This window comes from Copadichromis virginalis, linkage group LG3 (assembly GCF_057382275.1).
Source record: "Copadichromis virginalis isolate Kocher_CV1m ecotype Utaka linkage group LG3, C_Virginalis_male_GT1.1, whole genome shotgun sequence".
Taxonomy (NCBI): domain Eukaryota; kingdom Metazoa; phylum Chordata; class Actinopteri; order Cichliformes; family Cichlidae; genus Copadichromis; species Copadichromis virginalis.
In genome coordinates this window covers 61528229-61550715 of record NC_140620.1, presented here as the reverse complement: position 1 = coordinate 61550715, position 22487 = coordinate 61528229, and the positions used below count along the sequence as shown (strand labels likewise).

The following is a 22487-nucleotide window of genomic DNA, read 5'->3' as shown; positions in this document are numbered from 1 at the left end:
TGACCTTAAAATAACGGGGCTACGTGTGGTGATGCTAGCGTTAGCCACGTTAGCGCGTTAACTTCACAGGTGGTCAGACTGAGTAAACAGGCACTAAGTCAGAGGTTGGGCTCTCCGTTTCGCTGCAGGATCCCTTCATTCATGCAATTTATGCAGTTTATTAAAGTGCAATTGGAAAAAGGATTTTGAAATGCAGTTTTTAAAAGCATTTCAAAAATCAGTTTATTAAATGGGAATTCAAAAATGAATTTACAAATGCAGAATTTATTCTATAATTCATTACTTAAGCACAGAATTCTTTATTTCGATGCGCGTGGCTCTTGTGGTCCTCCATACAGGAGTGAGAACGTGTTGGCATTTGGGTCCTCCTTCCCCTCATCATAGTCTGCCACGCAGGCCGTGACAGAAAAGCCCACTAAAAGAACGCCCACCAGACCAAAGCAATGGTTTTGACTTGATCAGCATTAACCCCGCCCCCTGACTTTGATGGGTGAAGCTGACAAATAAAATGTATTTATGAACAGCGATGCAGGGCCAGGAGTAGCAACGTGAATTAAATAAATACATCATTAAATAATTCATTAAATGTGTCAGTAAAATAATCAAAATAGAAAACAAACCAATAATTGATTAAATATGTAATTAACTAATTTGAATTGTATATAAACAAATATTGAAAATTTTTAAATGAAATTAATGGATAATTCATTATTAATATATATCTTTAATTGATTATGTAGATTTTTTAAATTAATTACTGAAATAGTTCATTCATTAGTGATGCATTTATTTAATGCAACCATAAAATTATTGCTAGTTTAAGTAAAATCAATTTAAGACATCAATATTAAAGGTTAACTTATGATAATGAATACATGCAACTATAACTGATGACATAAAAATGAGGATTTCTTAAGCTGAAGCCAAAGTGCTGACTCATTTGTCATGTTACTCTCAAATGTTTTCCCTAATAACAAGAACATAATTACACTTTAGCCACAAGAGGGCAGCAGCATTAATATAAGTCACATGTATATAAAGGTACAGTGATTATATTACAGTGATTTTGACAAAAACAAAACAGTTGATGGCAGTGTGTTTTTCCATGACAGAATAATTACGCACACCCCACTTTGCAGTTATTTATTGTAAAAAATGTTTGGAATCATGTATGATTTCCGTTCCACTTTGTGTTGGTCTTTCACGTGGAATTCCAATAAAACTGATTCATGTTTGTGCTGTAATGTGACAAAATGTGGGAAAGTTCAAGGGGGCCAACACTCGGACCGGCGGCCGCCTCGGGTCTCTGCTCCTCCTGCCTCCCCTTTCCCTCATCCACCTGCTGCCTCTGTGGAAGCTCCGCCATAGCCACCACCAAACAACTGACTTATTTCTACACATCGACCAGCATCCGGCCAATCCACCACCTTCCATCGTTTATACCGTTACAAAAAAAAAAATCATAAAAAAACATCATTGGCCCAGAAAAACGAAAAATCATCATCGGTATGCCCGATGGCCAGTCCAGCTATGGTCGTGCCATCAGTTAACCCTTCGCTTGCCAGCTGTGACACGCGTGCCCAGGGTTGCCGACCCCTGCTCTAAAGCATCTGATTTGGATTCCTGAGATCAAATATATTTTCCTTTGTGTTTGTTTTCTTCACATTTGTGGCTTTAATGTAGTGTTACATCCTGTTTGTTTGCTTCCCTCTGTATACATGTCCAGATTCACTGTTATGTTTCTATTCTTACATTGCTGTGTGATCACTGTTCCCTCTGCTGACTGATGTGACCTTTTGTATCTCACACTGATACTTGTCATATTTGTATCTGCGCCTAAAAGATAAAAAGTTTTCCATGCTAAAACACAGCTCTACCTCCTGCAGTTCTCCCTCTGAACCACTAGATGTCTCTGTTATCTAAATGAAGACGTGCAGCACAGCAACCACAGCAGCGCTCAGATCACACGTGTCCTGTTATTATGTATAAAAGCATGAAACAGGTGAGACAGGTGGGATCAATATTAATGTTGTGGAAATATATGAAAAAGCAACAGAAGAGTGAAAACATTTCGTGTTTCTAGAAAGATCTTTCAGCTCAGAGCTGCTCACAGACTGTATTTACAAGTGACAAACTGCAACTCTACAGTACATCTACAGTATATATCAAATATATTCTGTATTCAAATCTATTGAGTGATGTTTGAAAGTCTTTCCAGGTGAGTTTGATCCAGGAGGGTCTGAAGCCAGAGTCAGACAGAGACTGTGCAGAGACTGTAGAAGGACAGAGCAGCAGCAGAGCAGTCCAGATACACTGATGATCCTCTGTCAGATCCAGAGGGACACACAGGGATGATGCTGGACTCTACATTGTGTCTGACAGTGGAGCTGTTCTCAGAGCAGTTCACTCTGCAGCACTGACAGTCATCTGCATTTCTTCTCATTCCTCTGTCAGTCACTGCTGGATGAAGCTCTCCTCTCCACCTCCCAGTAACATGGCCCAGTCAGAGCGTCTCTACACACAAGCTGCTGCTGCTTCAACCTCTCTGGATCATCAGGACACAGCTCCTCCTCTCTCAGCACACACACCGTCCTGTTTACCATCATCACCTCCACCTGCAGAGAGAAGAAGGAAGAGCAGAGGAGATAAACGAGTGTTTCCAGAGACTCTTCATCAGCTGTCAGTCAGTGATGCAGCACATCCAGTATAAAGAGCAGCAGGGACTTCAGTGCTGGGACTGTACTAGGACTCATTGTTGCTTCACTTTTTCTAATCTTTGGATTTTTATTGAAGTTGATGAAAATGTTTTTCCCTCCTAGTTTGAGTTTGGACTTTCATTCATTAGAAGAACCTTGGTGTGTCCACTCTGAGCTCTGTAGGAACCCCAACAACAAGCCCAACAATCCAGATGGACGGTTCCAGCTGTTAACTGGAGGAATTCCATCCAAACATCTGCTCTCACTAAATTCTTCCTCACCTACAGACTGTGTTCTTCACTGCTTTAAACTTGGAAATGAATGCAGTCATTGGTCTGCGTGCTGCTTTGTTCAGAGAGCTGATTGGCTGTTGACAGCGTTTGATCAGAGCGTGTCAGCCGTTACCATGGTGACCATAAAGGTCAGAAACAGGAAGTGTTTGTGTCCAATCCTGAAGCCTGTCACCATTCTCCTCTCACAGCTTCACCGAGAAGCTGCAGCTTTACAGGAAACACTGGATCTTTGTTTCATACTGACTGTGTTTAGTACAATACTGCTGACAGCACCACCCACTCACTCCATCACTCTACTTACAGCAGAGTCTCCAGTCTGTAGTCTGGACTCTGCTGAAGATCAGACAGCTGCTTCACATCTGGATCCTTCAGGTTGTTCCAGCTCAGGTCCAGCACTCTCAGATGGGAGGGGTTGGACTTCAGTGCTGCTGCCAGATAATCACAGCTGATCTTTGACAAACCACAGCTCATCAATCTGTATAAAGAATGAAAGATGTAAGTTTATTAGACAAAGTGCTTGAAATCATTCAGTGTTTCATCATCTGTTCAGAGCTGAAGAAGGTTCAGAATGTAGAAGTTTAGAAAATGGAAACTCCAAACAGCTGAAGCCAACAGGAAGCAGCTTCAAACAGGAAACTGTGCAGAGTTTCAGACTATATGTCCTGATGCAGCCAGTTGGATTTTGGAGATTTGAATCTCTGTTCTGTGACTAAGTCCTTGAATCATTTCTTCCAGTTGGTCCAACAAGACAGACTAAGTATTGGACATGTGTTGTGGCTCCATTAGGGGAGCTTCTAAATGTGATGTGATGGCCCCTCTGGGTCTGTCAGGTCACAGGACTGAAGAGAGCTCAAACTGGGCACGCAGTTGTTCCAGTCTGGACCAAAGACTCTATACTGGGACTGAGGGACTGCTTTGACTGCACCCACTGGGACTTTTTAAAGGCTCATGTTCTCACTTAGATCATCGATTTCTACTTACATTTCTTTCTGGGAAAAATGGGGATTACTTTGGAAACAGGAAGTATTTTCCCCAATAAGCAGCCCTGGATTAGTAAATCACTCCAACATGTTCTCAGGCAGAAGAAGCTGTCTTGTTATGAGGGAGAGAAGAAAAAGATTGAGGCACAGAAACTTGTTGAAAGAGAGATAAAGCAGCTAAAATCAGGTGTAAAAGTAAAGCAGAGGATGAGCTGAATAAAGGACACTCAAGGCTGGCTTGGAAAGGAATGAAGTCCATGGTGGGGATGCAGAACAAGGAGCAAAGATGAATGTGATGCTGAATCAGCAGAAGACTTGGACTCATTGGATTCCAGCTTTGATATCATTGATTTCAATGAAGAGCTTTGTGATTGTAGCAAAGGGCTGGTAGCTCTGAGAGTCCCACTGATGAGGTGTTTGTGTGGAAATCTCTTAGTGGGACCAAAGAGAGAAAAAGCCCTGGTCCTGATGCTGTGGGAGGGAAATGATTGAAGTGTGCTGTGAGGAACTGACTGGGAGATCTTCACACATTTTCCAGTCCTCCTTGGAACAACAGGAAGTTCCCAGCATATGGAAACAAAGGTTAAGTGTCCTATGGCACTCAGTGATGATGGTGCTGCGGCCCCACCACCTCCACCTCTTTGTAAAGGAACTAACTGTAATCTGAAGCTTCAAATGGGACTAAGACTTCCTCCACTAGGTGGCAGTGTCTGATGAGAAAGTGTTAGTGGAGCTGGCCTGGAGTCAAAAACAGGAAGATGCAGGATTTGGGATGAAATGGGGAAAAGTGGTTCGCACTAGTGCCTTAAAGCAAGAAGGTTGTAGGTTGAAGCTTGTTGGCCTTTCTGTGGAGGTTGGATGTTCTCCCACAGTCCAATGAAATGCTGCTTAGGTTCATTGGTGCTTCTAAATTGGCTGTAGGTGTGGATGTGAGAGAGTGCTTCTCTGTCTCTCTCTGTTGGCCCTGTGATGGACTGCTCACCTGTGCAGGTGGACCACGCCTCTTGCCCTATGACAGCTAGGGCACAGGCTGCAGCCCTGTGAGCCTAAGCTGAATAAACAGTTAGCAAAAATGATCCATAGATGGCCTGAAATCCCCCAGTTAGCAGTTTGGTAGATAGCTATGACATGCTAATCCCATCCAGCAGCTGTATTCTACCTGTAAGCTGATCCCTGCTGAGCCAAAGCACTTTTTCATATACAAATTACAACCTTTAATAGAAACCTATTGGTCAGCATCTTATTAGCCTGCTGTTAGCTTCATTCCACAGAAAACTGAGAGAAACTAACAAAGTTGATAAAGAATAAAGAGAAATGTGCTGATTTAAAGCCTTTGAAGTGCTTCAGATGATCTCTGTCCACTTCTGTCCACTCATTCATTCATGTAAGCTTTCTAATGCAGCTTTGATCTTCACAGTCTGCTTCATGAAACTCATTCTAACCCTGAATGTCAGAGTGTTCCTCCTTCTCTTTCCCATCATTCATGCTGGCAGTGGAGGAGATTTGGATGTTGGACTGTGTTTTGGATGATGTGTGTATGTTTGTGTTGGACTGCTGTCTGTAAAGCAAACGCACATTTTGCTTTGGATTTCAGTGTCAGACAGACTTTAAGGTGCAATGAAGAGTTGGAGAGTTTCACAGTGAATTATCCAGTGGAGGATTTTTCTTCTTCTTTGAAGGTTTGAAATGTGAACATTGTTCTGCTGCAGTCAATGGACTAAACCAGAGAAGAAGAAAACAGACTTTACCATGAAGATCCTCAGTGTGGATCAGTATAATATCAGCCTGATGTCTGCAGTTTAGTGTCAGCACAACTTTCACATCATATTCATCTCAGCACAACTAAAACATGCTGACTGACCTCAGAGTTTCAAGTCCACATCCTGGACTCTCCAGGAAACCACACAGATGCTTCACTCCTGAATCCTGCAGGTTGTAGTTGCAGCTCAGGTCCAGCTGTCTCAGATGGGAGGGGTTGGACTTCAGCGCTGCTGCCATATAATCACAGCTGATCTCTGACAAACCACAGTAACTCAATCTGTATAAAGAATGAAAGATGTAAGTTTATTAGACAAAGTGCTTGAAATCATTCAGTGTTTCATCATCTGTTCAGAGCTGAAGAAGGTTCAGAATGTAGAAGTTTAGAAAATGGAAACTCCAAACAGCTGAAGCCAACAGGAAGCAGCTTCAAACAAACACAACAAGAGAAAAAACTCTGAATGTTTCACATTAAAGTCGTACATTTCTCATAAAAACAGGACAAAGACTTGAAAAAGTCGTGTTTTTCCTTCCAGGAACCACAAGGCTTCACTTTTAAAGGTGAAGTGTGAAAGAAATGGACATATTTGAAGTCCAACACCTATTTCCAGTCACATTATTAAAGCAGACAAACTACAAGCTCATTTTCATTCCAACAAGTCATCTTCTGACCTGGACTAACAACACTGGTCTCTATGTGCAGCTGGCTGTGAGACCAGTGCTCAGGGAGCGTCTACAAAGTGCAACACTGAAAGAACATCACACACTAGCTTTGTCCCAAAACGTCGGCTGCATCCTTCGGAGGACCCGGTATTCGCGGTCTACGTGGGCCGGGTCCTTCAAAGACCGAAAAGGCTGGAAGTGCTGTGAAATGGGACGGTCTAGCCTTCAGATTTGCGTCACCGCTGTGTTGGTGGAGTTTAATAAACTCGGCCGTCTGCTCCTTGCTATCTAAAATATAACAGGACACTGGCGTAAATTCTCGACCGTCTCACACTTCTGTTTAATCAGTTTCCTGTTTAACGTTTATTCAGCTGTGTGAAAATCCCGGAGGAACTTTGATCTCAGCCAAACCGATTTACTCCGGAACAAATAAAACACAGAAAAAAGGCAAACAATTACATTTTTAAGTTATCCGAGTGACTTATATATCATGTTTAACCTGAGTAGCGAAAGAGCGGGGTCTGAAAACGATGAAGCCGGGCGTCCGCTGCTCTCGCCGGCTGGAGTGACCATTGAACCCCCCGGCTTGCTAGCGAGCGGGTGGGTAACAGACGTCTCCGAAAACGTCGGCACACTTTTGCAAATATGCGATGTCTTGATAAACCAAGCAGATATTTGAAGTTTACACAGCTACTTTCTCGCCTGAAAATATGTTAAAAGTTTATTTTGTGACCCAGAAAGATTAATAAGAGTAATTTGAAAACTTAGTAGCTGCCGCCATTGTTGGCAGCTGAAATTTGGCTGGGCCGCGCTATGAATTCTGGGATATGGTGGGCCACGAAGGACACACCCGATGAATCCTTCAAATTCGGGGAAATGAAGGACGCATTTGTCGGGCACATTTGAAGGAGTCGACAAATACGGACAGCCTTCATCGCCTGGCTGTGACGTAATCGGCCTTCAAATGCAGCCTCTGGAGGATGCAGCCGACGTTTTGGGACACAGCTACTAATTTGCTTCCATCATCCAACCTGAAGAGGAAACAGAGACGCCTCCCCTTCAAAGTAAAAGCTGCTCCTTTTGGACACAGTATCAAAGAAAGTCTACAGTATAACATAGAAAAGACAGAACAAAGTTTTGGTTGTTTTTAAATTGTGCAGAAATGAAACTACACTAAGCTCAATTATGTGACAGACATTTCATCCCATGTCAGTTTGGCCTCATCCTGGGCCGGATTATCCAGCACACACTCTGACCACAGGCCCATGTTGAGCAGGATGAGCTGCTGGCTAATCTGGAGGCTGTAGCAGCAGCTCACAGTCACAGTGGGTTTCCACTCATGAAAAAGCTCTGGCTGCTTCATTTCTCATCTCATATCAGAGACTTTAAAGCTTCACTGAAGCTGTACTGTGATGCTTCCATATTCCAGTGAGGCCTCCATAATGATTTCAGCTGTTCTGTACACACACTGTGTGCCCTGTATGGCTCAAAGTCTCTGCAGCCTGTTTTTATCTGCTATCATCAGATCTTCATCATCCTCATTCACATCCCTCACACACTCTACAGCCTCATCAGCACTGACTTCATCTTCACTGACTGATGGAGCACAACATGAACCTGTGGAGGCTGAAACACTGTCCTGTCAAACATCTCCCCGTCACCACTCCACTTCTGTCAGCCTTTAAATGAACCCTGCTCAAGTCTGTCACTTCTGTTTGGAGCCAAAAGAGGTTAAAGATTACGCCACTACATTCTTGTCTAGAAAATATTAAAGTGTATTTGGTGACACACAAAAAAGGGTAAAAGTATAGTTTGGGTCCACACATGTCCAAACCCTGGTGTGTAGGCCTATTGAGAAAAGCCCACTAAAAGAACGCCCACCAGACCAAAGCAATGGTGTTGACTTGATCAGCATTAACCCCGCCCCCTGACTTTGATGGGTGAAGCTGACAAATAAAATGTATTTATGAACAGCGATGCAGGGCCAGGAGTAGCAACGTGAATTAAATAAATACATCATTAAATAATTCATTAAATGTGTCAGTAAAATAATTAAAATAGAAAACAAACCAACAAAATATGTAATTAACTAATTTGAATTGTACATAAATACTTAATGAATTATTTTAAATGAAATTAACTGATAATTCATTGTGATTTTGTTTTGTGTTTTGATGAGCTAATAATCAGCTCTCTTTTTCTCATTGTTGTTCTAAGCCGCTTATCCAAAGGTAAGGCACTACCTGTTGAATTATTTCCAAAGTGTGCCAAATTGGACATTACAAATTAAAGTCTACTCACTGAAATTACTGGGGAATGTCTGCTTTGATTTTGATGAGAATCTCATGACAGTACTGAGGATTTAATGCAGTTGGACTGCTAAAAATGATTGAATGCGGTTGGACCGCTAAAGGATTTAATACGGTTGGACCGTGGAAAGCAGTTGGACTGCTGAGTGATTTTAGTATATTAGGGAATTTGGTTATTGTTTGGGGTGGAGCCCGTATTGGTTATAAGGTTGGACCTGCTTCAGTCTTACACTTTTTTGGCTGTTTTACTGTTGTTCCAAAGTATTATAAATTATTCAAGAACGTCAGTTGGACTGATAGGAAGCACAGTGCTCAGAGGTAACGCTTGCCAATGCCAAGGACGCTTAGGCATTGTCCTCGAAGAGGGATAGTCAGTTGGTCACTGTGGAGCTTGGGGCACTCCAGAATAACTAGGAGTTAGAGTCTCCTTACCGTTTGGAACGGTAGTCTGCGCTTTTTTGGCCAGCAGAAGTTGGACTTCGGGCGTGTAACTTTAACTTAAAACTTCGGGGTAAGCCTTGGCTGTGAAATGCCAAAAATAGAGCTTCAGGCAAAGTTTGGGTTGGTTGACGCTTTTAAATTGAGTTAGGGATTTTAGAGATGAGGCCAGAAACTGTTGGACAGATACTGGTTAATTGATCACAAAAAAGTTGGACTTTATCGGTTGGACCGTTAACTTAAATTTGTCGAAATTGTTTAGGCGCTAAAGCTGACAGATGTGACAGTGGTTGTAAATATAAGACGTCTTTGTAATATAAAATAAGAGATCTCTGTGTGAAAGGAGTCTGAGGCAGTGCTGGAGCTATTTTTAGACTGTGTGTGTGTGAGTGTGAAAATGCAAATTAGTCAGCAGTGAACTGTTTAAACCACAGTTGGTTTTACAAATACTGCTGCAAACATTGTTGAGTGTGTGTTTAAGACGCCATTTATGTTCATTAGAGGGCTATAAATAAAGTTTTGAGTTGCCGTAGTGGATGTATAGTAATTGACTGAGTTTTGATATATAAATATAGTGAGTGCACTGTATATATTTAAGACTAACATATTACTTTTAGGAGTAACCTCTCATCAGCAATAAATGCTGGTGTGTTTTATTTTTTCTATTCTATGTGTGTGCTGTGAGAATTAATAGAGGTTTCAATTGTTTTCTTTGACTTGCTCTTTCTGATTATGAAAGGCATGTCTGAAAGACTCTTAGGAAAGCGTGTTGTGAGTATATTCCTCAACTCTTGTCACAGTTTAAGTGTGTGAATGCTGTGAGTAGCAGGTTTTGAGTGATTGGGTGTGATTTGTACAAAATAATAAATAATAATAACACTATGAAAGTTGATAGTAGAGTGAGTGCAGAAGTGGAAGTGTGAGAGAAAAGGCGGTGTGTGTGTGAGACGATCTGACAAACGCAAAGAATTTAGTATATTTAGAAGTGTGTGCGTGAAATAAGGGTGAATTGTTTTAGATCAAGACTTAGTAAAACAAGAGTTTTATTAGCCTGTAAAAAAAACAAAACAGGAGAGATAGAAACAGAAAATATGGTTCTGAGCAGCTGCAAGGTTGACAGGAAATGGTGTGTGTGACAGGAACTTTGCATGCCCATAAAAGGAACTGACTGTGACAAGTGAGCACACAGAGAGAGAAACATACGAGTTAAACTCCAGGCAGATGAAGCAAATGGAGGTTTTAAGAAAAGAAATGAAAAGGATATTAATTGTATGCTTTAGTGTGTCAATACAGGTGGACTTCTTTCAACCTAGAATCTTGAGTACAAAACCATTGATTAACAGAATTGGGAGGAAAACAGGCCAGATTTTGGCTTAAAATTTTACAGCTTGACCTCCCACTTGTCCCGATCCTGAGAAGAAGCTCATAGGACAGTTAATCTCCTGATGAAGACCGACAGAACATCGTGGACTTCAAGAATTAACAGCAGGCAAAAGACAGTGCAACTGAAACTACACTGACGATACCAGCAGCAGCATGGAAGAAAAGCACGTGATGGAAAATGCACGGTGAACTGCAGGCTGGTAAGAACAGTGTGACATAACTGTTTAAAGACACTGAATGGGATATTTTGCCAGGCTGGGATTTAATCTAAAAGGAAAATACTGAAAAGAGCAACGGAGAAGAAACAGAGAAGAAACAGACTGTGTTTGCTGGGGATCACAAGACAACAAAGGACACTAAGAGAAGGGCACAGGGGCCAGTGGGAAGGTGAAGCCCAGACGAGTTCGACTGCGAGAATAGAGGGTACAATTGGGTTGAAATTGAAGCCGGAACTCAGGATGGTTTAGGGATGTCCACGTCACAAACAAAGAGGTAAACAAAAAGAAGGTAAAATAAAGAGAGAAAATAACTGACAATTACATTAATGAATAGAAGACACACATACAGATATTACATAGATTTATTTTTAGGATAAAGGGGAGAGCTTATACGTAGAAATGACTTTTTATACATATTGCATTTTGTGCCTTTAAGGGAGTTGTGGCTCAATTCGTCTCTTGTGGGTCACGAGCCTTTGGCTAGCGCTATGATTAGCCAATCTACTGTGAGGATGATATGAGTTATTGAAGGATTGCACACGCTTACAGACATATAGAGTCCATAAACACACATGACAGTATTGATTCCAGGCAAAAGGCCTCAAATTAATTTAGCGTTTAACTGAACTTGAGCTGGCCCTGTAACAAGTGACAGAAAAGAGGAACTGAATAGGAGTTTCTTGCTTTAGAGAAGGACCAAAGGAAGGAAAGCATATATTTTGGTTAAGTCTGATAAACTAGAATGAGAAGGTATTGTTACATCAAAGGAGCAAGATGAAATAAAAAGGCTGTACCAAAAACAGGCTATAACATAGGAAATGTGAGTTTTAAAATGAAGTTAGTGTTAACACACAGGAGTTGTTTCAAGGCAGCGTTTAGCTGTGATAAAATGTATGCAGGAGTAATTGCTTATATGTTTAAACTTAATTGATTAAAGTGGTTGTTTTTTTTTTGGATCTTTTAGTAGAATAGGCGCTTATAATGATTTTCTTGTGAAAGGAGATTCTAGGTCAGAGTGGAGGCCTTGCAGCAGCGAGAGTTCTGTGTACAGGATGTTGATGATTAGATAAGGCAAGCGACAGGAAACGCATGCAGGGACGTGAAAGCAGCGTTTTAAGAGTTTTAAAATGATGCGTAATGTTGAAGAATATATATAAATACAAGTCAATAAGTCAAGAAGATAATTAGGATCAGGCTTTTGATTAAAGAGTCCCAAAGATGATAAGTTAGGGAGGTGCAGGAAAAGGTGTTTGGTTTGCTTTACACAAGATCTCGGCGACCACAGGGGGGTGAGGATCCTGGAGGCCCGAGGCATGATGGACCACAAGAGAGGGACGCAGAAAAAAGAGCACCCATCGGAGTGTTCTCGAGGGGGAGCTGGTGTTTATTACTGGACCACTTAGATGACATGAGGTTGTCTGATTTGCTGAGCCAGAGGACGGCTAGAGAGGGTCAGAGCGGGAGTGGTGACCCCGATGTGCACGATGCCATGGATGGACATGGAAGCAGCTGAGTGGGCCGAGGAGTGACCCAACACAATGTATTGTGACCTCTGGTGTTCCAGAGGTCGAGAGAGGGAGTATTGAGATTGGAGAAATATTTTGCTGCTATTGTTAAAGGCTCATGTTCTCACTTAGATCATCGATTTCTACTTACATTTCTTTCTGGGAAAAATGGGGATTACTTTGGAAACAGGAAGTATTTTCCCCAATAAGCAGCCCTGGATTAGTAAATCACTCCAACATGTTCTCAGGCAGAAGAAGCTGTCTTGTTATGAGGGAGAGAAGAAAAAGATTGAGGCACAGAAACTTGTTGAAAGACAGATAAAGCAGCTAAAATCAGGTGTAAAAGTAAAGCAGAGGATGAGCTGAATAAAGGACACTCAAGGCTGGCTTGGAAAGGAATGAAGTCCATGGTGGGGATGCAGAACAAGGAGCAAAGATGAATGTGATGCTGAATCAGCAGAAGACTTGGACTCATTTGATTCCAGCTTTGATATCATTGATTTCAATGAAGAGCTTTGTGATTGTAGCAAAGGGCTGGTAGCTCTGAGAGTCCCACTGATGAGGTGTTTGTGTGGAAATCTCTTAGTGGGACCAAAGAGAGAAAAAGCCCTGGTCCTGATGCTGTGGGAGGGAAATGATTGAAGTGTGCTGTGAGGAACTGACTGGGAGATTTTCACACATTTTCCAGTCCTCCTTGGAACAACAGGAAGTTCCCAGCATATGGAAACAAAGGTTAAGTGTCCTATGGCACTCAGTGATGATGGTGCTGTGGCCCCACCACCTCCACCTCTTTGTAAAGGAACTAACTGTCATCTGAAGCTTCAAATGGGACTAAGACTTCCTCCACTAGGTGGCAGTGTCTGATGAGAAAGTGTTAGTGGAGCTGGCCTGGAGTCAAAAACAGGAAGATGCAGGATTTGGGATGAAATGGGGAAAAGTGGTTCGCACTAGTGCCTTAAAGCAAGAAGGTTGTAGGTTGAAGCTTGTTGGCCTTTCTGTGGAGGTTGGATGTTCTCCCACAGTCCAATGAAATGCTGCTTAGGTTCATTGGTGCTTCTAAATTGGCTGTAGGTGTGGATGTGAGAGAGTGCTTCTCTGTCTCTCTCTGTTGGCCCTGTGATGGACTGCTCACCTGTGCAGGTGGACCACGCCTCTTGCCCTATGACAGCTAGGGCACAGGCTGCAGCCCTGTGAGCCTAAGCTGAATAAACAGTTAGCAAAAATGATCCATAGATGGCCTGAAATCCCCCAGTTAGCAGTTTGGTAGATAGCTATGACATGCTAATCCCATCCAGCAGCTGTATTCTACCTGTAAGCTGATCCCTGCTGAGCCAAAGCACTTTTTCATATACAAATTACAACCTTTAATAGAAACCTATTGGTCAGCATCTTATTAGCCTGCTGTTAGCTTCATTCCACAGAAAACTGAGAGAAACTAACAGAGTTGATAAAGAATAAAGAGAAATGTGCTGATTTAAAGCCTTTGAAGTGCTTCAGATGATCTCTGTCCACTTCTGTCCACTCATTCATTCATGTAAGCTTTCTAATGCAGCTTTGATCTTCACAGTCTGCTTCATGAAACTCATTCTAACCCTGAATGTCAGAGTGTTCCTCCTTCTCTTTCCCATCATTCATGCTGGCAGTGGAGGGGATTTGGATGTTGGACTGTGTTTTGGATGATGTGTGTATGTTTGTGTTGGACTGCTGTCTGTAAAGCAAACGCACATTTTGCTTTGGATTTCAGTGTCAGACAGACTTTAAGGTGGAATGAAGAGTTGGAGAGTTTCACAGTGAATTATCCAGTGGAGGATTTTTCTTCTTCTTTGAAGGTTTGAAATGTGAACATTGTTCTGCTGCAGTCAATGGACTAAACCAGAGAAGAAGAAAACAGACTTTACCATGAAGATCCTCAGTGTGGATCAGTATAATATCAGCCTGATGTCTGCAGTTTAGTGTCAGCACAACTTTCACATCACATTCATCTCAGCACAACTAAAACATGCTGACTGACCTCAGAGTTTCAAGTCCACATCCTGGACTCTCCAGGAAACCACACAGATGCTTCACTCCTGAATCCTGCAGCTTGTTGTTCCTGCTCAGGTCCAGCTGTCTCAGATGGGAGGGGTTGGACTTCAGTGCTGCTTCCAGATAATCACAGCTGATCTCTGACAAACCACAGCCCCACAATCTGTATAAAGAATGAAAGATGTAAGTTTATTAGACAAAGTGTGAGCTTGAAATCATTCAGTGTTTCATCATCTGTTCAGAGCTGAAGAAGGTTCAGAATGTAGAAGTTTAGAAAATGGAAACTCCAAACAGCTGACAGAGTTCATACGCCTTTGTCAGGGTCAAATTCAAGCAAGACCATGTGAAAATTAAAACACATCATCCTAGGTGAACTTAAACACCTTTGTTCCCCTTTTGTTAAGACATAGAAAAGTACACCACACAAAAATACTGCAAAAGGAAACGGTCGCCTTATATACATAGTGTATAAACTCAAAATGCACATTTCACTTCAAATTAAGATTAAGGCTTTGAACAGATCACATAGTTCAGTTCAACATATAAGACTTTAAGAATGCACAAGCATCTACTTAAAATCTATTTAATTTATCATCCATGATATTATTTTGTACAATTCCAATGTATTTTGTTCATCTCCCTTAAATAAACAGGCAGTCTTAAAGTATGAAATATTCATATACAAACACATATAAATGTGTGTACTGTCTCAGTGGCTGATAGTACCCCACAGGCCTCAGTGTGAGCTTGAAGACATTTATAATGTTTAAGTAGTTTAATGTGCAGGTGCTGACGATAAACACATTTTGAATGAAAGCCGGGGAACTTTGGTAGCACAGAAACAAGTGGCTATTCTTTGTGACTATATGGATCACTCACAATACCATTATTTCACACAAAGGCACCAAATTAATACTCAAAAAAGCTGCAGCAATACACACAAATATAAACAGTACTTGGTGACAACTTTGCTTTTAGCCTTTAACCCTTCTTGACTACTTTTGATGTGGCCTCTATATTTTACCTTTAAAAACAGTTTATCTTGCCAATCTGTTATTTTCTCATTTTGACCAACTGTATCAGCACAATTTATCTAAATTCAGACAAAATTTAAAATACAAGTAGAAAGTGATATTTTGACTGTAAAAACCACACACATGTTTAACGAATCATCTTCATAACTTGAAATGCAAATAGAGATTGTACACTTTTAAAAATACGCACACGTTTTGCAAACAACAAAGTTATATGGTACTATTTACCAAAAAATGCAGCCAAGGCTCAGACGTTTTTCATATAATCATTTCAAACTATTTACAGAACAATCAGGTGTCAAACAATAGTTTGTGTCACTCTAACATATATGAGAACAGCACAGGGATAAACCTGCAGGTCTGACAGCAGGTGTGTCACTCAGCGTTTACACTGCAATCTGCCTTTGTTGGCTTTAAGGCAGCAACTGTGACGATCACTAGTAGAACTGACACACAAAACAAAACAACAGCTACACACTAAATACACAAGACAACAAACTAACTTGAGACCAAACACGGTAAACGTCACAAATCTCTCACGTATCAAAACTCTCTCTCTCTTTCGCTCACTCGCTCTCTCTTGCCGGTCACTCCTAAAACTTCCCCCTTTTGCTAAACAACCAAATGTCATGTTTCCATATCATTTTTGATTGGTCGACATGGTACATTTTCCCACCTATAGGGCTTTGGAGCGTGATGTCACGGGAGATGGGCCATGCCCCCTTCCGCCATGACAGTAGGCCAGCCAAAGGATACCATTTCAGCTATGGATCGTACGTGTTGTGTTGTCGGTTGCAACGTTAGATCACACGATCGTGAAGGCAAGAAGCTGGATAACGGGCTCTCTTTTCATCGTTTTCCGTCCTGGAGGCAACGTGAGGGATCCCATGTATCCGATATTACTAAACAAAGACGTCAGGCTTGGATTGCAGCGGTGAGACGAGCGGATATCGAGTTCTCTGCAATCCCCAGCTTTTTGTTGGTTTGCTCACGGCATTTTCTTTCCGGTGAGTTCTAAATTAATTCATATCACTCTTGAAAGGCTTTTAGTGTTATTTTCAACGTGCTGAGGTCATAGATAATGAGATAAAACATGCTAATGTGTGATGCTGCAGAACCACGTCATGTCGACTGAGTAGCTTATGATTTGGCATTATTGCAGGCAAACCAGCATATGAAATGGATGTAACAAATCCAGACTGGGCACCAACACTGCACATGGGGCATGACGACATACCTGTATCAGACTCGGACCGGCACTCAAGGCGTACGCAACGGAAGCGAAAAAGAGCACCCATCGGAGGTAAACAACCCCCCCCCCCTCTAAAAACATACTAAATTGCTATCACTGTACACTAATCCGCACATAACTTCCAGATGAATCACACACCTGTCATTGGAATATTGGTGTACATTTACCTTATGTCTAATTTTATCTTACAGGCTTTCGTTATGCAGCTGCAGAGTCTGAAGGTGTGCCCCGTGCAGAAGTGATTGATGAAGATCTGACAGAAGACCAACAGCAAAATCACAATGTCATGGAGGCAGTGGACAGCAGTTGTGTTGGACAAGTGGAGGTTGAGGTACCAGCTGCAAATGTGGATATACTGAAGAAATGTAAACCTTTTAAAATGATGACAGATTACAAACTCTCAGCTGTGTCTGTAATCAAACCTCTGTAACTTTGCTTCACTTCAGCAGCATCAGCTCATGTTCACATGTTGATTCATGGTTTGCTTCAGTTTTTGATGGACTGCAGAATATTTTGAAGGTTATCTGCTATAAAAAGCCAGAACAGGAAAATCTGCTTCATGTGTTTCTGTTTGATCCTCAGTGACTTTGACACAAAGGCCTCTGCTGTGATGATCACACCTCTGATCAAGTCTCACAGTGTCAGCTTTGTTTTTATACATATGGATATGTGCTGATAAATGATCAGAGTTATAATATTTCCCACTGTCTGCTGTGTGCCGTGACCTTTGACCTGCTAAAGACAGTCAGCTGTGGATTATTCATTGTTGTGTCTGATACTTAGAACTGTGAGGAAGAACACTACACAGTTAATCAGGGTCCCCTCTCTCTGAATCAGGGAAGGTAGGCAGGCCGCGTGTGGGCCGCGGGCCATACGTTGAGTCTCACTGTTTGAAATGTGAACATTGTTCTGCCACAGTCAATGGACTAAACCAGAGAAGAAGAAAACAGACTTTACCATGAAGATCCTCAGTGTGGATCAGTATAATATCAGCCTGATGTCTGCAGTTTAGTGTCAGCACAACTTTCACATCATATTCATCTCAGCACAACTAAAACATGCTGACTGACCCCAGAGTTTCAAGTCCACATCCTGGACTCTCCAGGAAACCACACAGATGCTTCACTCCTGAATCCTGCAGCTTGTTGTTCCTGCTCAGGTCCAGCTGTCTCAGATGGGAGGGGTTGGACTTCAGTGCTGCTGCCAGATAATCACAGCTGATCTCTGACAAACCACAGCGACTCAATCTGTATAAAGAATGAAAGATGTAAGTTTATTAGACAAAGTGTGAGCTTGAAATCATTCAGTGTTTCATCATCTGTTCAGAGCTGAAGAAGGTTCAGAATGTAGAAGTTTAGAAAATGGAAACTCCAAACAGCTGACAGAGTTCATACGCCTTTGTCAGGGTCAAATTCAAGCAAGACCATGTGAAAATTAAAACACATCATCCTAGGTGAACTTAAACACCTTTGTTCCCCTTTTGTTAAGACATAGAAAAGTACACCACACAAAAATACTGCAAAAGGAAACGGTCGCCTTATATACATAGTGTATAAACTCAAAATGCACATTTCACTTCAAATTAAGATTAAGGCTTTGAACAGATCACATAGTTCAGTTCAACATATAAGACTTTAAGAATGCACAAGCATCTACTTAAAATCTATTTAATTTATCATCCATGATATTATTTTGTACAATTCCAATGTATTTTGTTCATCTCCCTTAAATAAACAGGCAGTCTTAAAGTATGAAATATTCATATACAAACACATATAAATGTGTGTACTGTCTCAGTGGCTGATAGTACCCCACAGGCCTCAGTGTGAGCTTGAAGACATTTATAATGTTTAAGTAGTTTAATGTGCAGGTGCTGACGATAAACACATTTTGAATGAAAGCCGGGGAACTTTGGTAGCACAGAAACAAGTGGCTATTCTTTGTGACTATATGGATCACTCACAATACCATTATTTCACACAAAGGCACCAAATTAATACTCAAAAAAGCTGCAGCAATACACACAAATATAAACAGTACTTGGTGACAACTTTGCTTTTAGCCTTTAACCCTTCTTGACTACTTTTGATGTGGCCTCTATATTTTACCTTTAAAAACAGTTTATCTTGCCAATCTGTTATTTTCTCATTTTGACCAACTGTATCAGCACAATTTATCTAAATTCAGACAAAATTTAAAATACAAGTAGAAAGTGATATTTTGACTGTAAAAACCACACACATGTTTAACGAATCATCTTCATAACTTGAAATGCAAATAGAGATTGTACACTTTTAAAAATACGCACACGTTTTGCAAACAACAAAGTTATATGGTACTATTTACCAAAAAATGCAGCCAAGGCTCAGACGTTTTTCATATAATCATTTCAAACTATTTACAGAACAATCAGGTGTCAAACAATAGTTTGTGTCACTCTAACACATATGAGAACAGCACAGGGATAAACCTGCAGGTCTGACAGCAGGTGTGTCACTCAGCGTTTACACTGCAATCTGCCTTTGTTGGCTTTAAGGCAGCAACTGTGACGATCACTAGTAGAACTGACACACAAAACAAAACAACAGCTACACACTAAATACACAAGACAACAAACTAACTTGAGACCAAACACGGTAAACGTCACAAATCTCTCACGTATCAAAACTCTCTCTCTCTTTCGCTCACTCGCTCTCTCTTGCCGGTCACTCCTAAAACTTCCCCCTTTTGCTAAACAACCAAATGTCATGTTTCCATATCATTTTTGATTGGTCGACATGGTACATTTTCCCACCTATAGGGCTTTGGAGCGTGATGTCACGGGAGATGGGCCATGCCCCCTTCCGCCATGACAGTAGGCCAGCCAAAGGATACCATTTCAGCTATGGATCGTACGTGTTGTGTTGTCGGTTGCAACGTTAGATCACACGATCGTGAAGGCAAGAAGCTGGATAACGGGCTCTCTTTTCATCGTTTTCCGTCCTGGAGGCAACGTGAGGGATCCCATGTATCCGATATTACTAAACAAAGACGTCAGGCTTGGATTGCAGCGGTGAGACGAGCGGATATCGAGTTCTCTGCAATCCCCAGCTTTTTGTTGGTTTGCTCACGGCATTTTCTTTCCGGTGAGTTCTAAATTAATTCATATCACTCTTGAAAGGCTTTTAGTGTTATTTTCAACGTGCTGAGGTCATAGATAATGAGATAAAACATGCTAATGTGTGATGCTGCAGAACCACATCATGTCGACTGAGTAGCTTATGATTTGGCATTATTGCAGGCAAACCAGCATATGAAATGGATGTAACAAATCCAGACTGGGCACCAACACTGCACATGGGGCATGACGACATACCTGTATCAGACTCGGACCGGCACTCGAGGCGTACGCAACGGAAGCGAAAAAGAGCACCCATCGGAGGTAAACAACCCCCCCCCCCTCTAAAAACATACTAAATTGCTATCACTGTACACTAATCCGCACATAACTTCCAGATGAATCACACACCTGTCATTGGAATATTGGTGTACATTTACCTTATGTCTAATTTTATCTCACAGGCTTTCGTTATGCAGCTGCAGAGTCTGAAGGTGTGCCCCGTGCAGAAGTGATTGATGAAGATCTGACAGAAGACCAACAGCAAAATCACAATGTCATGGAGGCAGTGGACAGCAGTTGTGTTGGACAAGTGGAGGTTGAGGTACCAGCTGCAAATGTGGATATACTGAAGAAATGTAAACCTTTTAAAATGATGACAGATTACAAACTCTCAGCTGTGTCTGTAATCAAACCTCTGTAACTTTGCTTCACTTCAGCAGCATCAGCTCATGTTCACATGTTGATTCATGGTTTGCTTCAGTTTTTGATGGACTGCAGAATATTTTGAAGGTTATCTGCTATAAAAAGCCAGAACAGAAAAATCTGCTTCATGTGTTTCTGTTTGATCCTCAGTGACTTTGACACAAAGGCCTCTGCTGTGATGATCACACCTCTGATCAAGTCTCACAGTGTCAGCTTTGTTTTTATACATATGGATATGTGCTGATAAATGATCAGAGTTATAATATTTCCCACTGTCTGCTGTGTGCCGTGACCTTTGACCTGCTAAAGACAGTCAGCTGTGGATTATTCATTGTTGTGTCTGATACTTAGAACTGTGAGGAAGAACACTACACAGTTAATCAGGGTCCCCTCTCTCTAAATCAGGAAAGGTGGGCAGGCCGCGTGTGGGCCGCGGGCCATACGTTGAGTCTCACTGTTTGAAATGTGAACTAACTGTAATCTGAAGCTTCAAATGGGACTAAGACTTCCTCCACTAGGTGGCAGTGTCTGATGAGAAAGTGTTAGTGGAGCTGGCCTGGAGTCAAAAACAGGAAGATGCAGGATTTGGGCTGAAATGGGGAAAAGTGGTTCGCACTAGTGCCTTAAAGCAAGAAGGTTGTAGGTTGAAGCTTGTTGGCCTTTCTGTGGAGGTTGGATGTTCTCCCACAGTCCAATGAAATGCTGCTTAGGTTCATTGGTGCTTCTAAATTGGCTGTAGGTGTGGATGTGAGAGAGTGCTTCTCTGTCTCTCTCTGTTGGCCCTGTGATGGACTGCTCACCTGTGCAGGTGGACCACGCCTCTTGCCCTATGACAGCTAGGGCACAGGCTGCAGCCCTGTGAGCCTAAGCTGAATAAACAGTTAGCAAAAATGATCCATAGATGGCCTGAAATCCCCCAGTTAGCAGTTTGGTAGATAGCTATGACATGCTAATCCCATCCAGCAGCTGTATTCTACCTGTAAGCTGATCCCTGCTGAGCCAAAGCACTTTTTCATATACAAATTACAACCTTTAATAGAAACCTATTGGTCAGCATCTTATTAGCCTGCTGTTAGCTTCATTCCACAGAAAACTGAGAGAAACTAACAGAGTTGATAAAGAATAAAGAGAAATGTGCTGATTTAAAGCCTTTGAAGTGCTTCAGATGATCTCTGTCCACTTCTGTCCACTCATTCATTCATGTAAGCTTTCTAATGCAGCTTTGATCTTCACAGTCTGCTTCATGAAACTCATTCTAACCCTGAATGTCAGAGTGTTCCTCCTTCTCTTTCCCATCATTCATGCTGGCAGTGGAGGAGATTTGGATGTTGGACTGTGTTTTGGATGATGTGTGTATGTTTGTGTTGGACTGCTGTCTGTAAAGCAAACGCACATTTTGCTTTGGATTTCAGTGTCAGACAGACTTTAAGGTGCAATGAAGAGTTGGAGAGTTTCACAGTGAATTATCCAGTGGAGGAGTTTTCTTCTTCTTTGAAGGTTTGAAATGTGAACATTGTTCTGCTGCAGTCAATGGACTAAACCAGAGAAGAAGAAAACAGACTTTACCATGAAGATCCTCAGTGTGGATCAGTATAATATCAGCCTGATGTCTGCAGTTTAGTGTCAGCACAACTTTCACATCATATTCATCTCAGTATTAGATTATTCTGTTATTATATGTTACCTTATATATGTAATCAAAGTAGTTGAATTAGAATACTGCTGTAGATCACATTATACCCTTTAATATAGAGTGTGTGAGCTGTATGTAGTTTAGTTCTCATTATACTTTTGAGTTAACAGAACATATTCACATATTAGTTCATTAGATAAATGTGCATCACTCTGTATCCTTGATCTGCTGGGAATGTGTTACACTGTTTTCTTGACATGCTTAATTGTTGAATCATGAAGAGAAGGTTGTAAGCAGGAGACTCTGTGTCTAAAGACAGGGGAGATAGATAGACTACATTCCACACCCCCACCTTACAGAAAGCAGAGAAACAACTGCCGAGGTCATAACTTAGGCGCTGTAACAGAGAAAAAATGTGATGTTTTGGCTTTTACGACTAGCTGGGGGCCACTAGAGACTATAAAAAGCTGAGCAACCCGTCACCATTTGGAGACATGT

At 41.5% G+C, this 22487-nt stretch overlaps 1 long non-coding RNA gene across 1 annotated transcript; it reads right to left on the bottom strand.

Moving 5' to 3' along the window:
* Positions 1-207: 207 nt before the first annotated feature.
* LOC146716473 (uncharacterized) lies at positions 208-3805 on the bottom strand. Its single transcript, XR_014919200.1, has 2 exons — positions 3291-3805; positions 208-2615 (listed from the first exon to the last, which is right to left on the bottom strand). It is a non-coding gene; the product is annotated as an uncharacterized LOC146716473 (long non-coding RNA).
* Positions 3806-22487: the final 18682 nt, after the last annotated feature.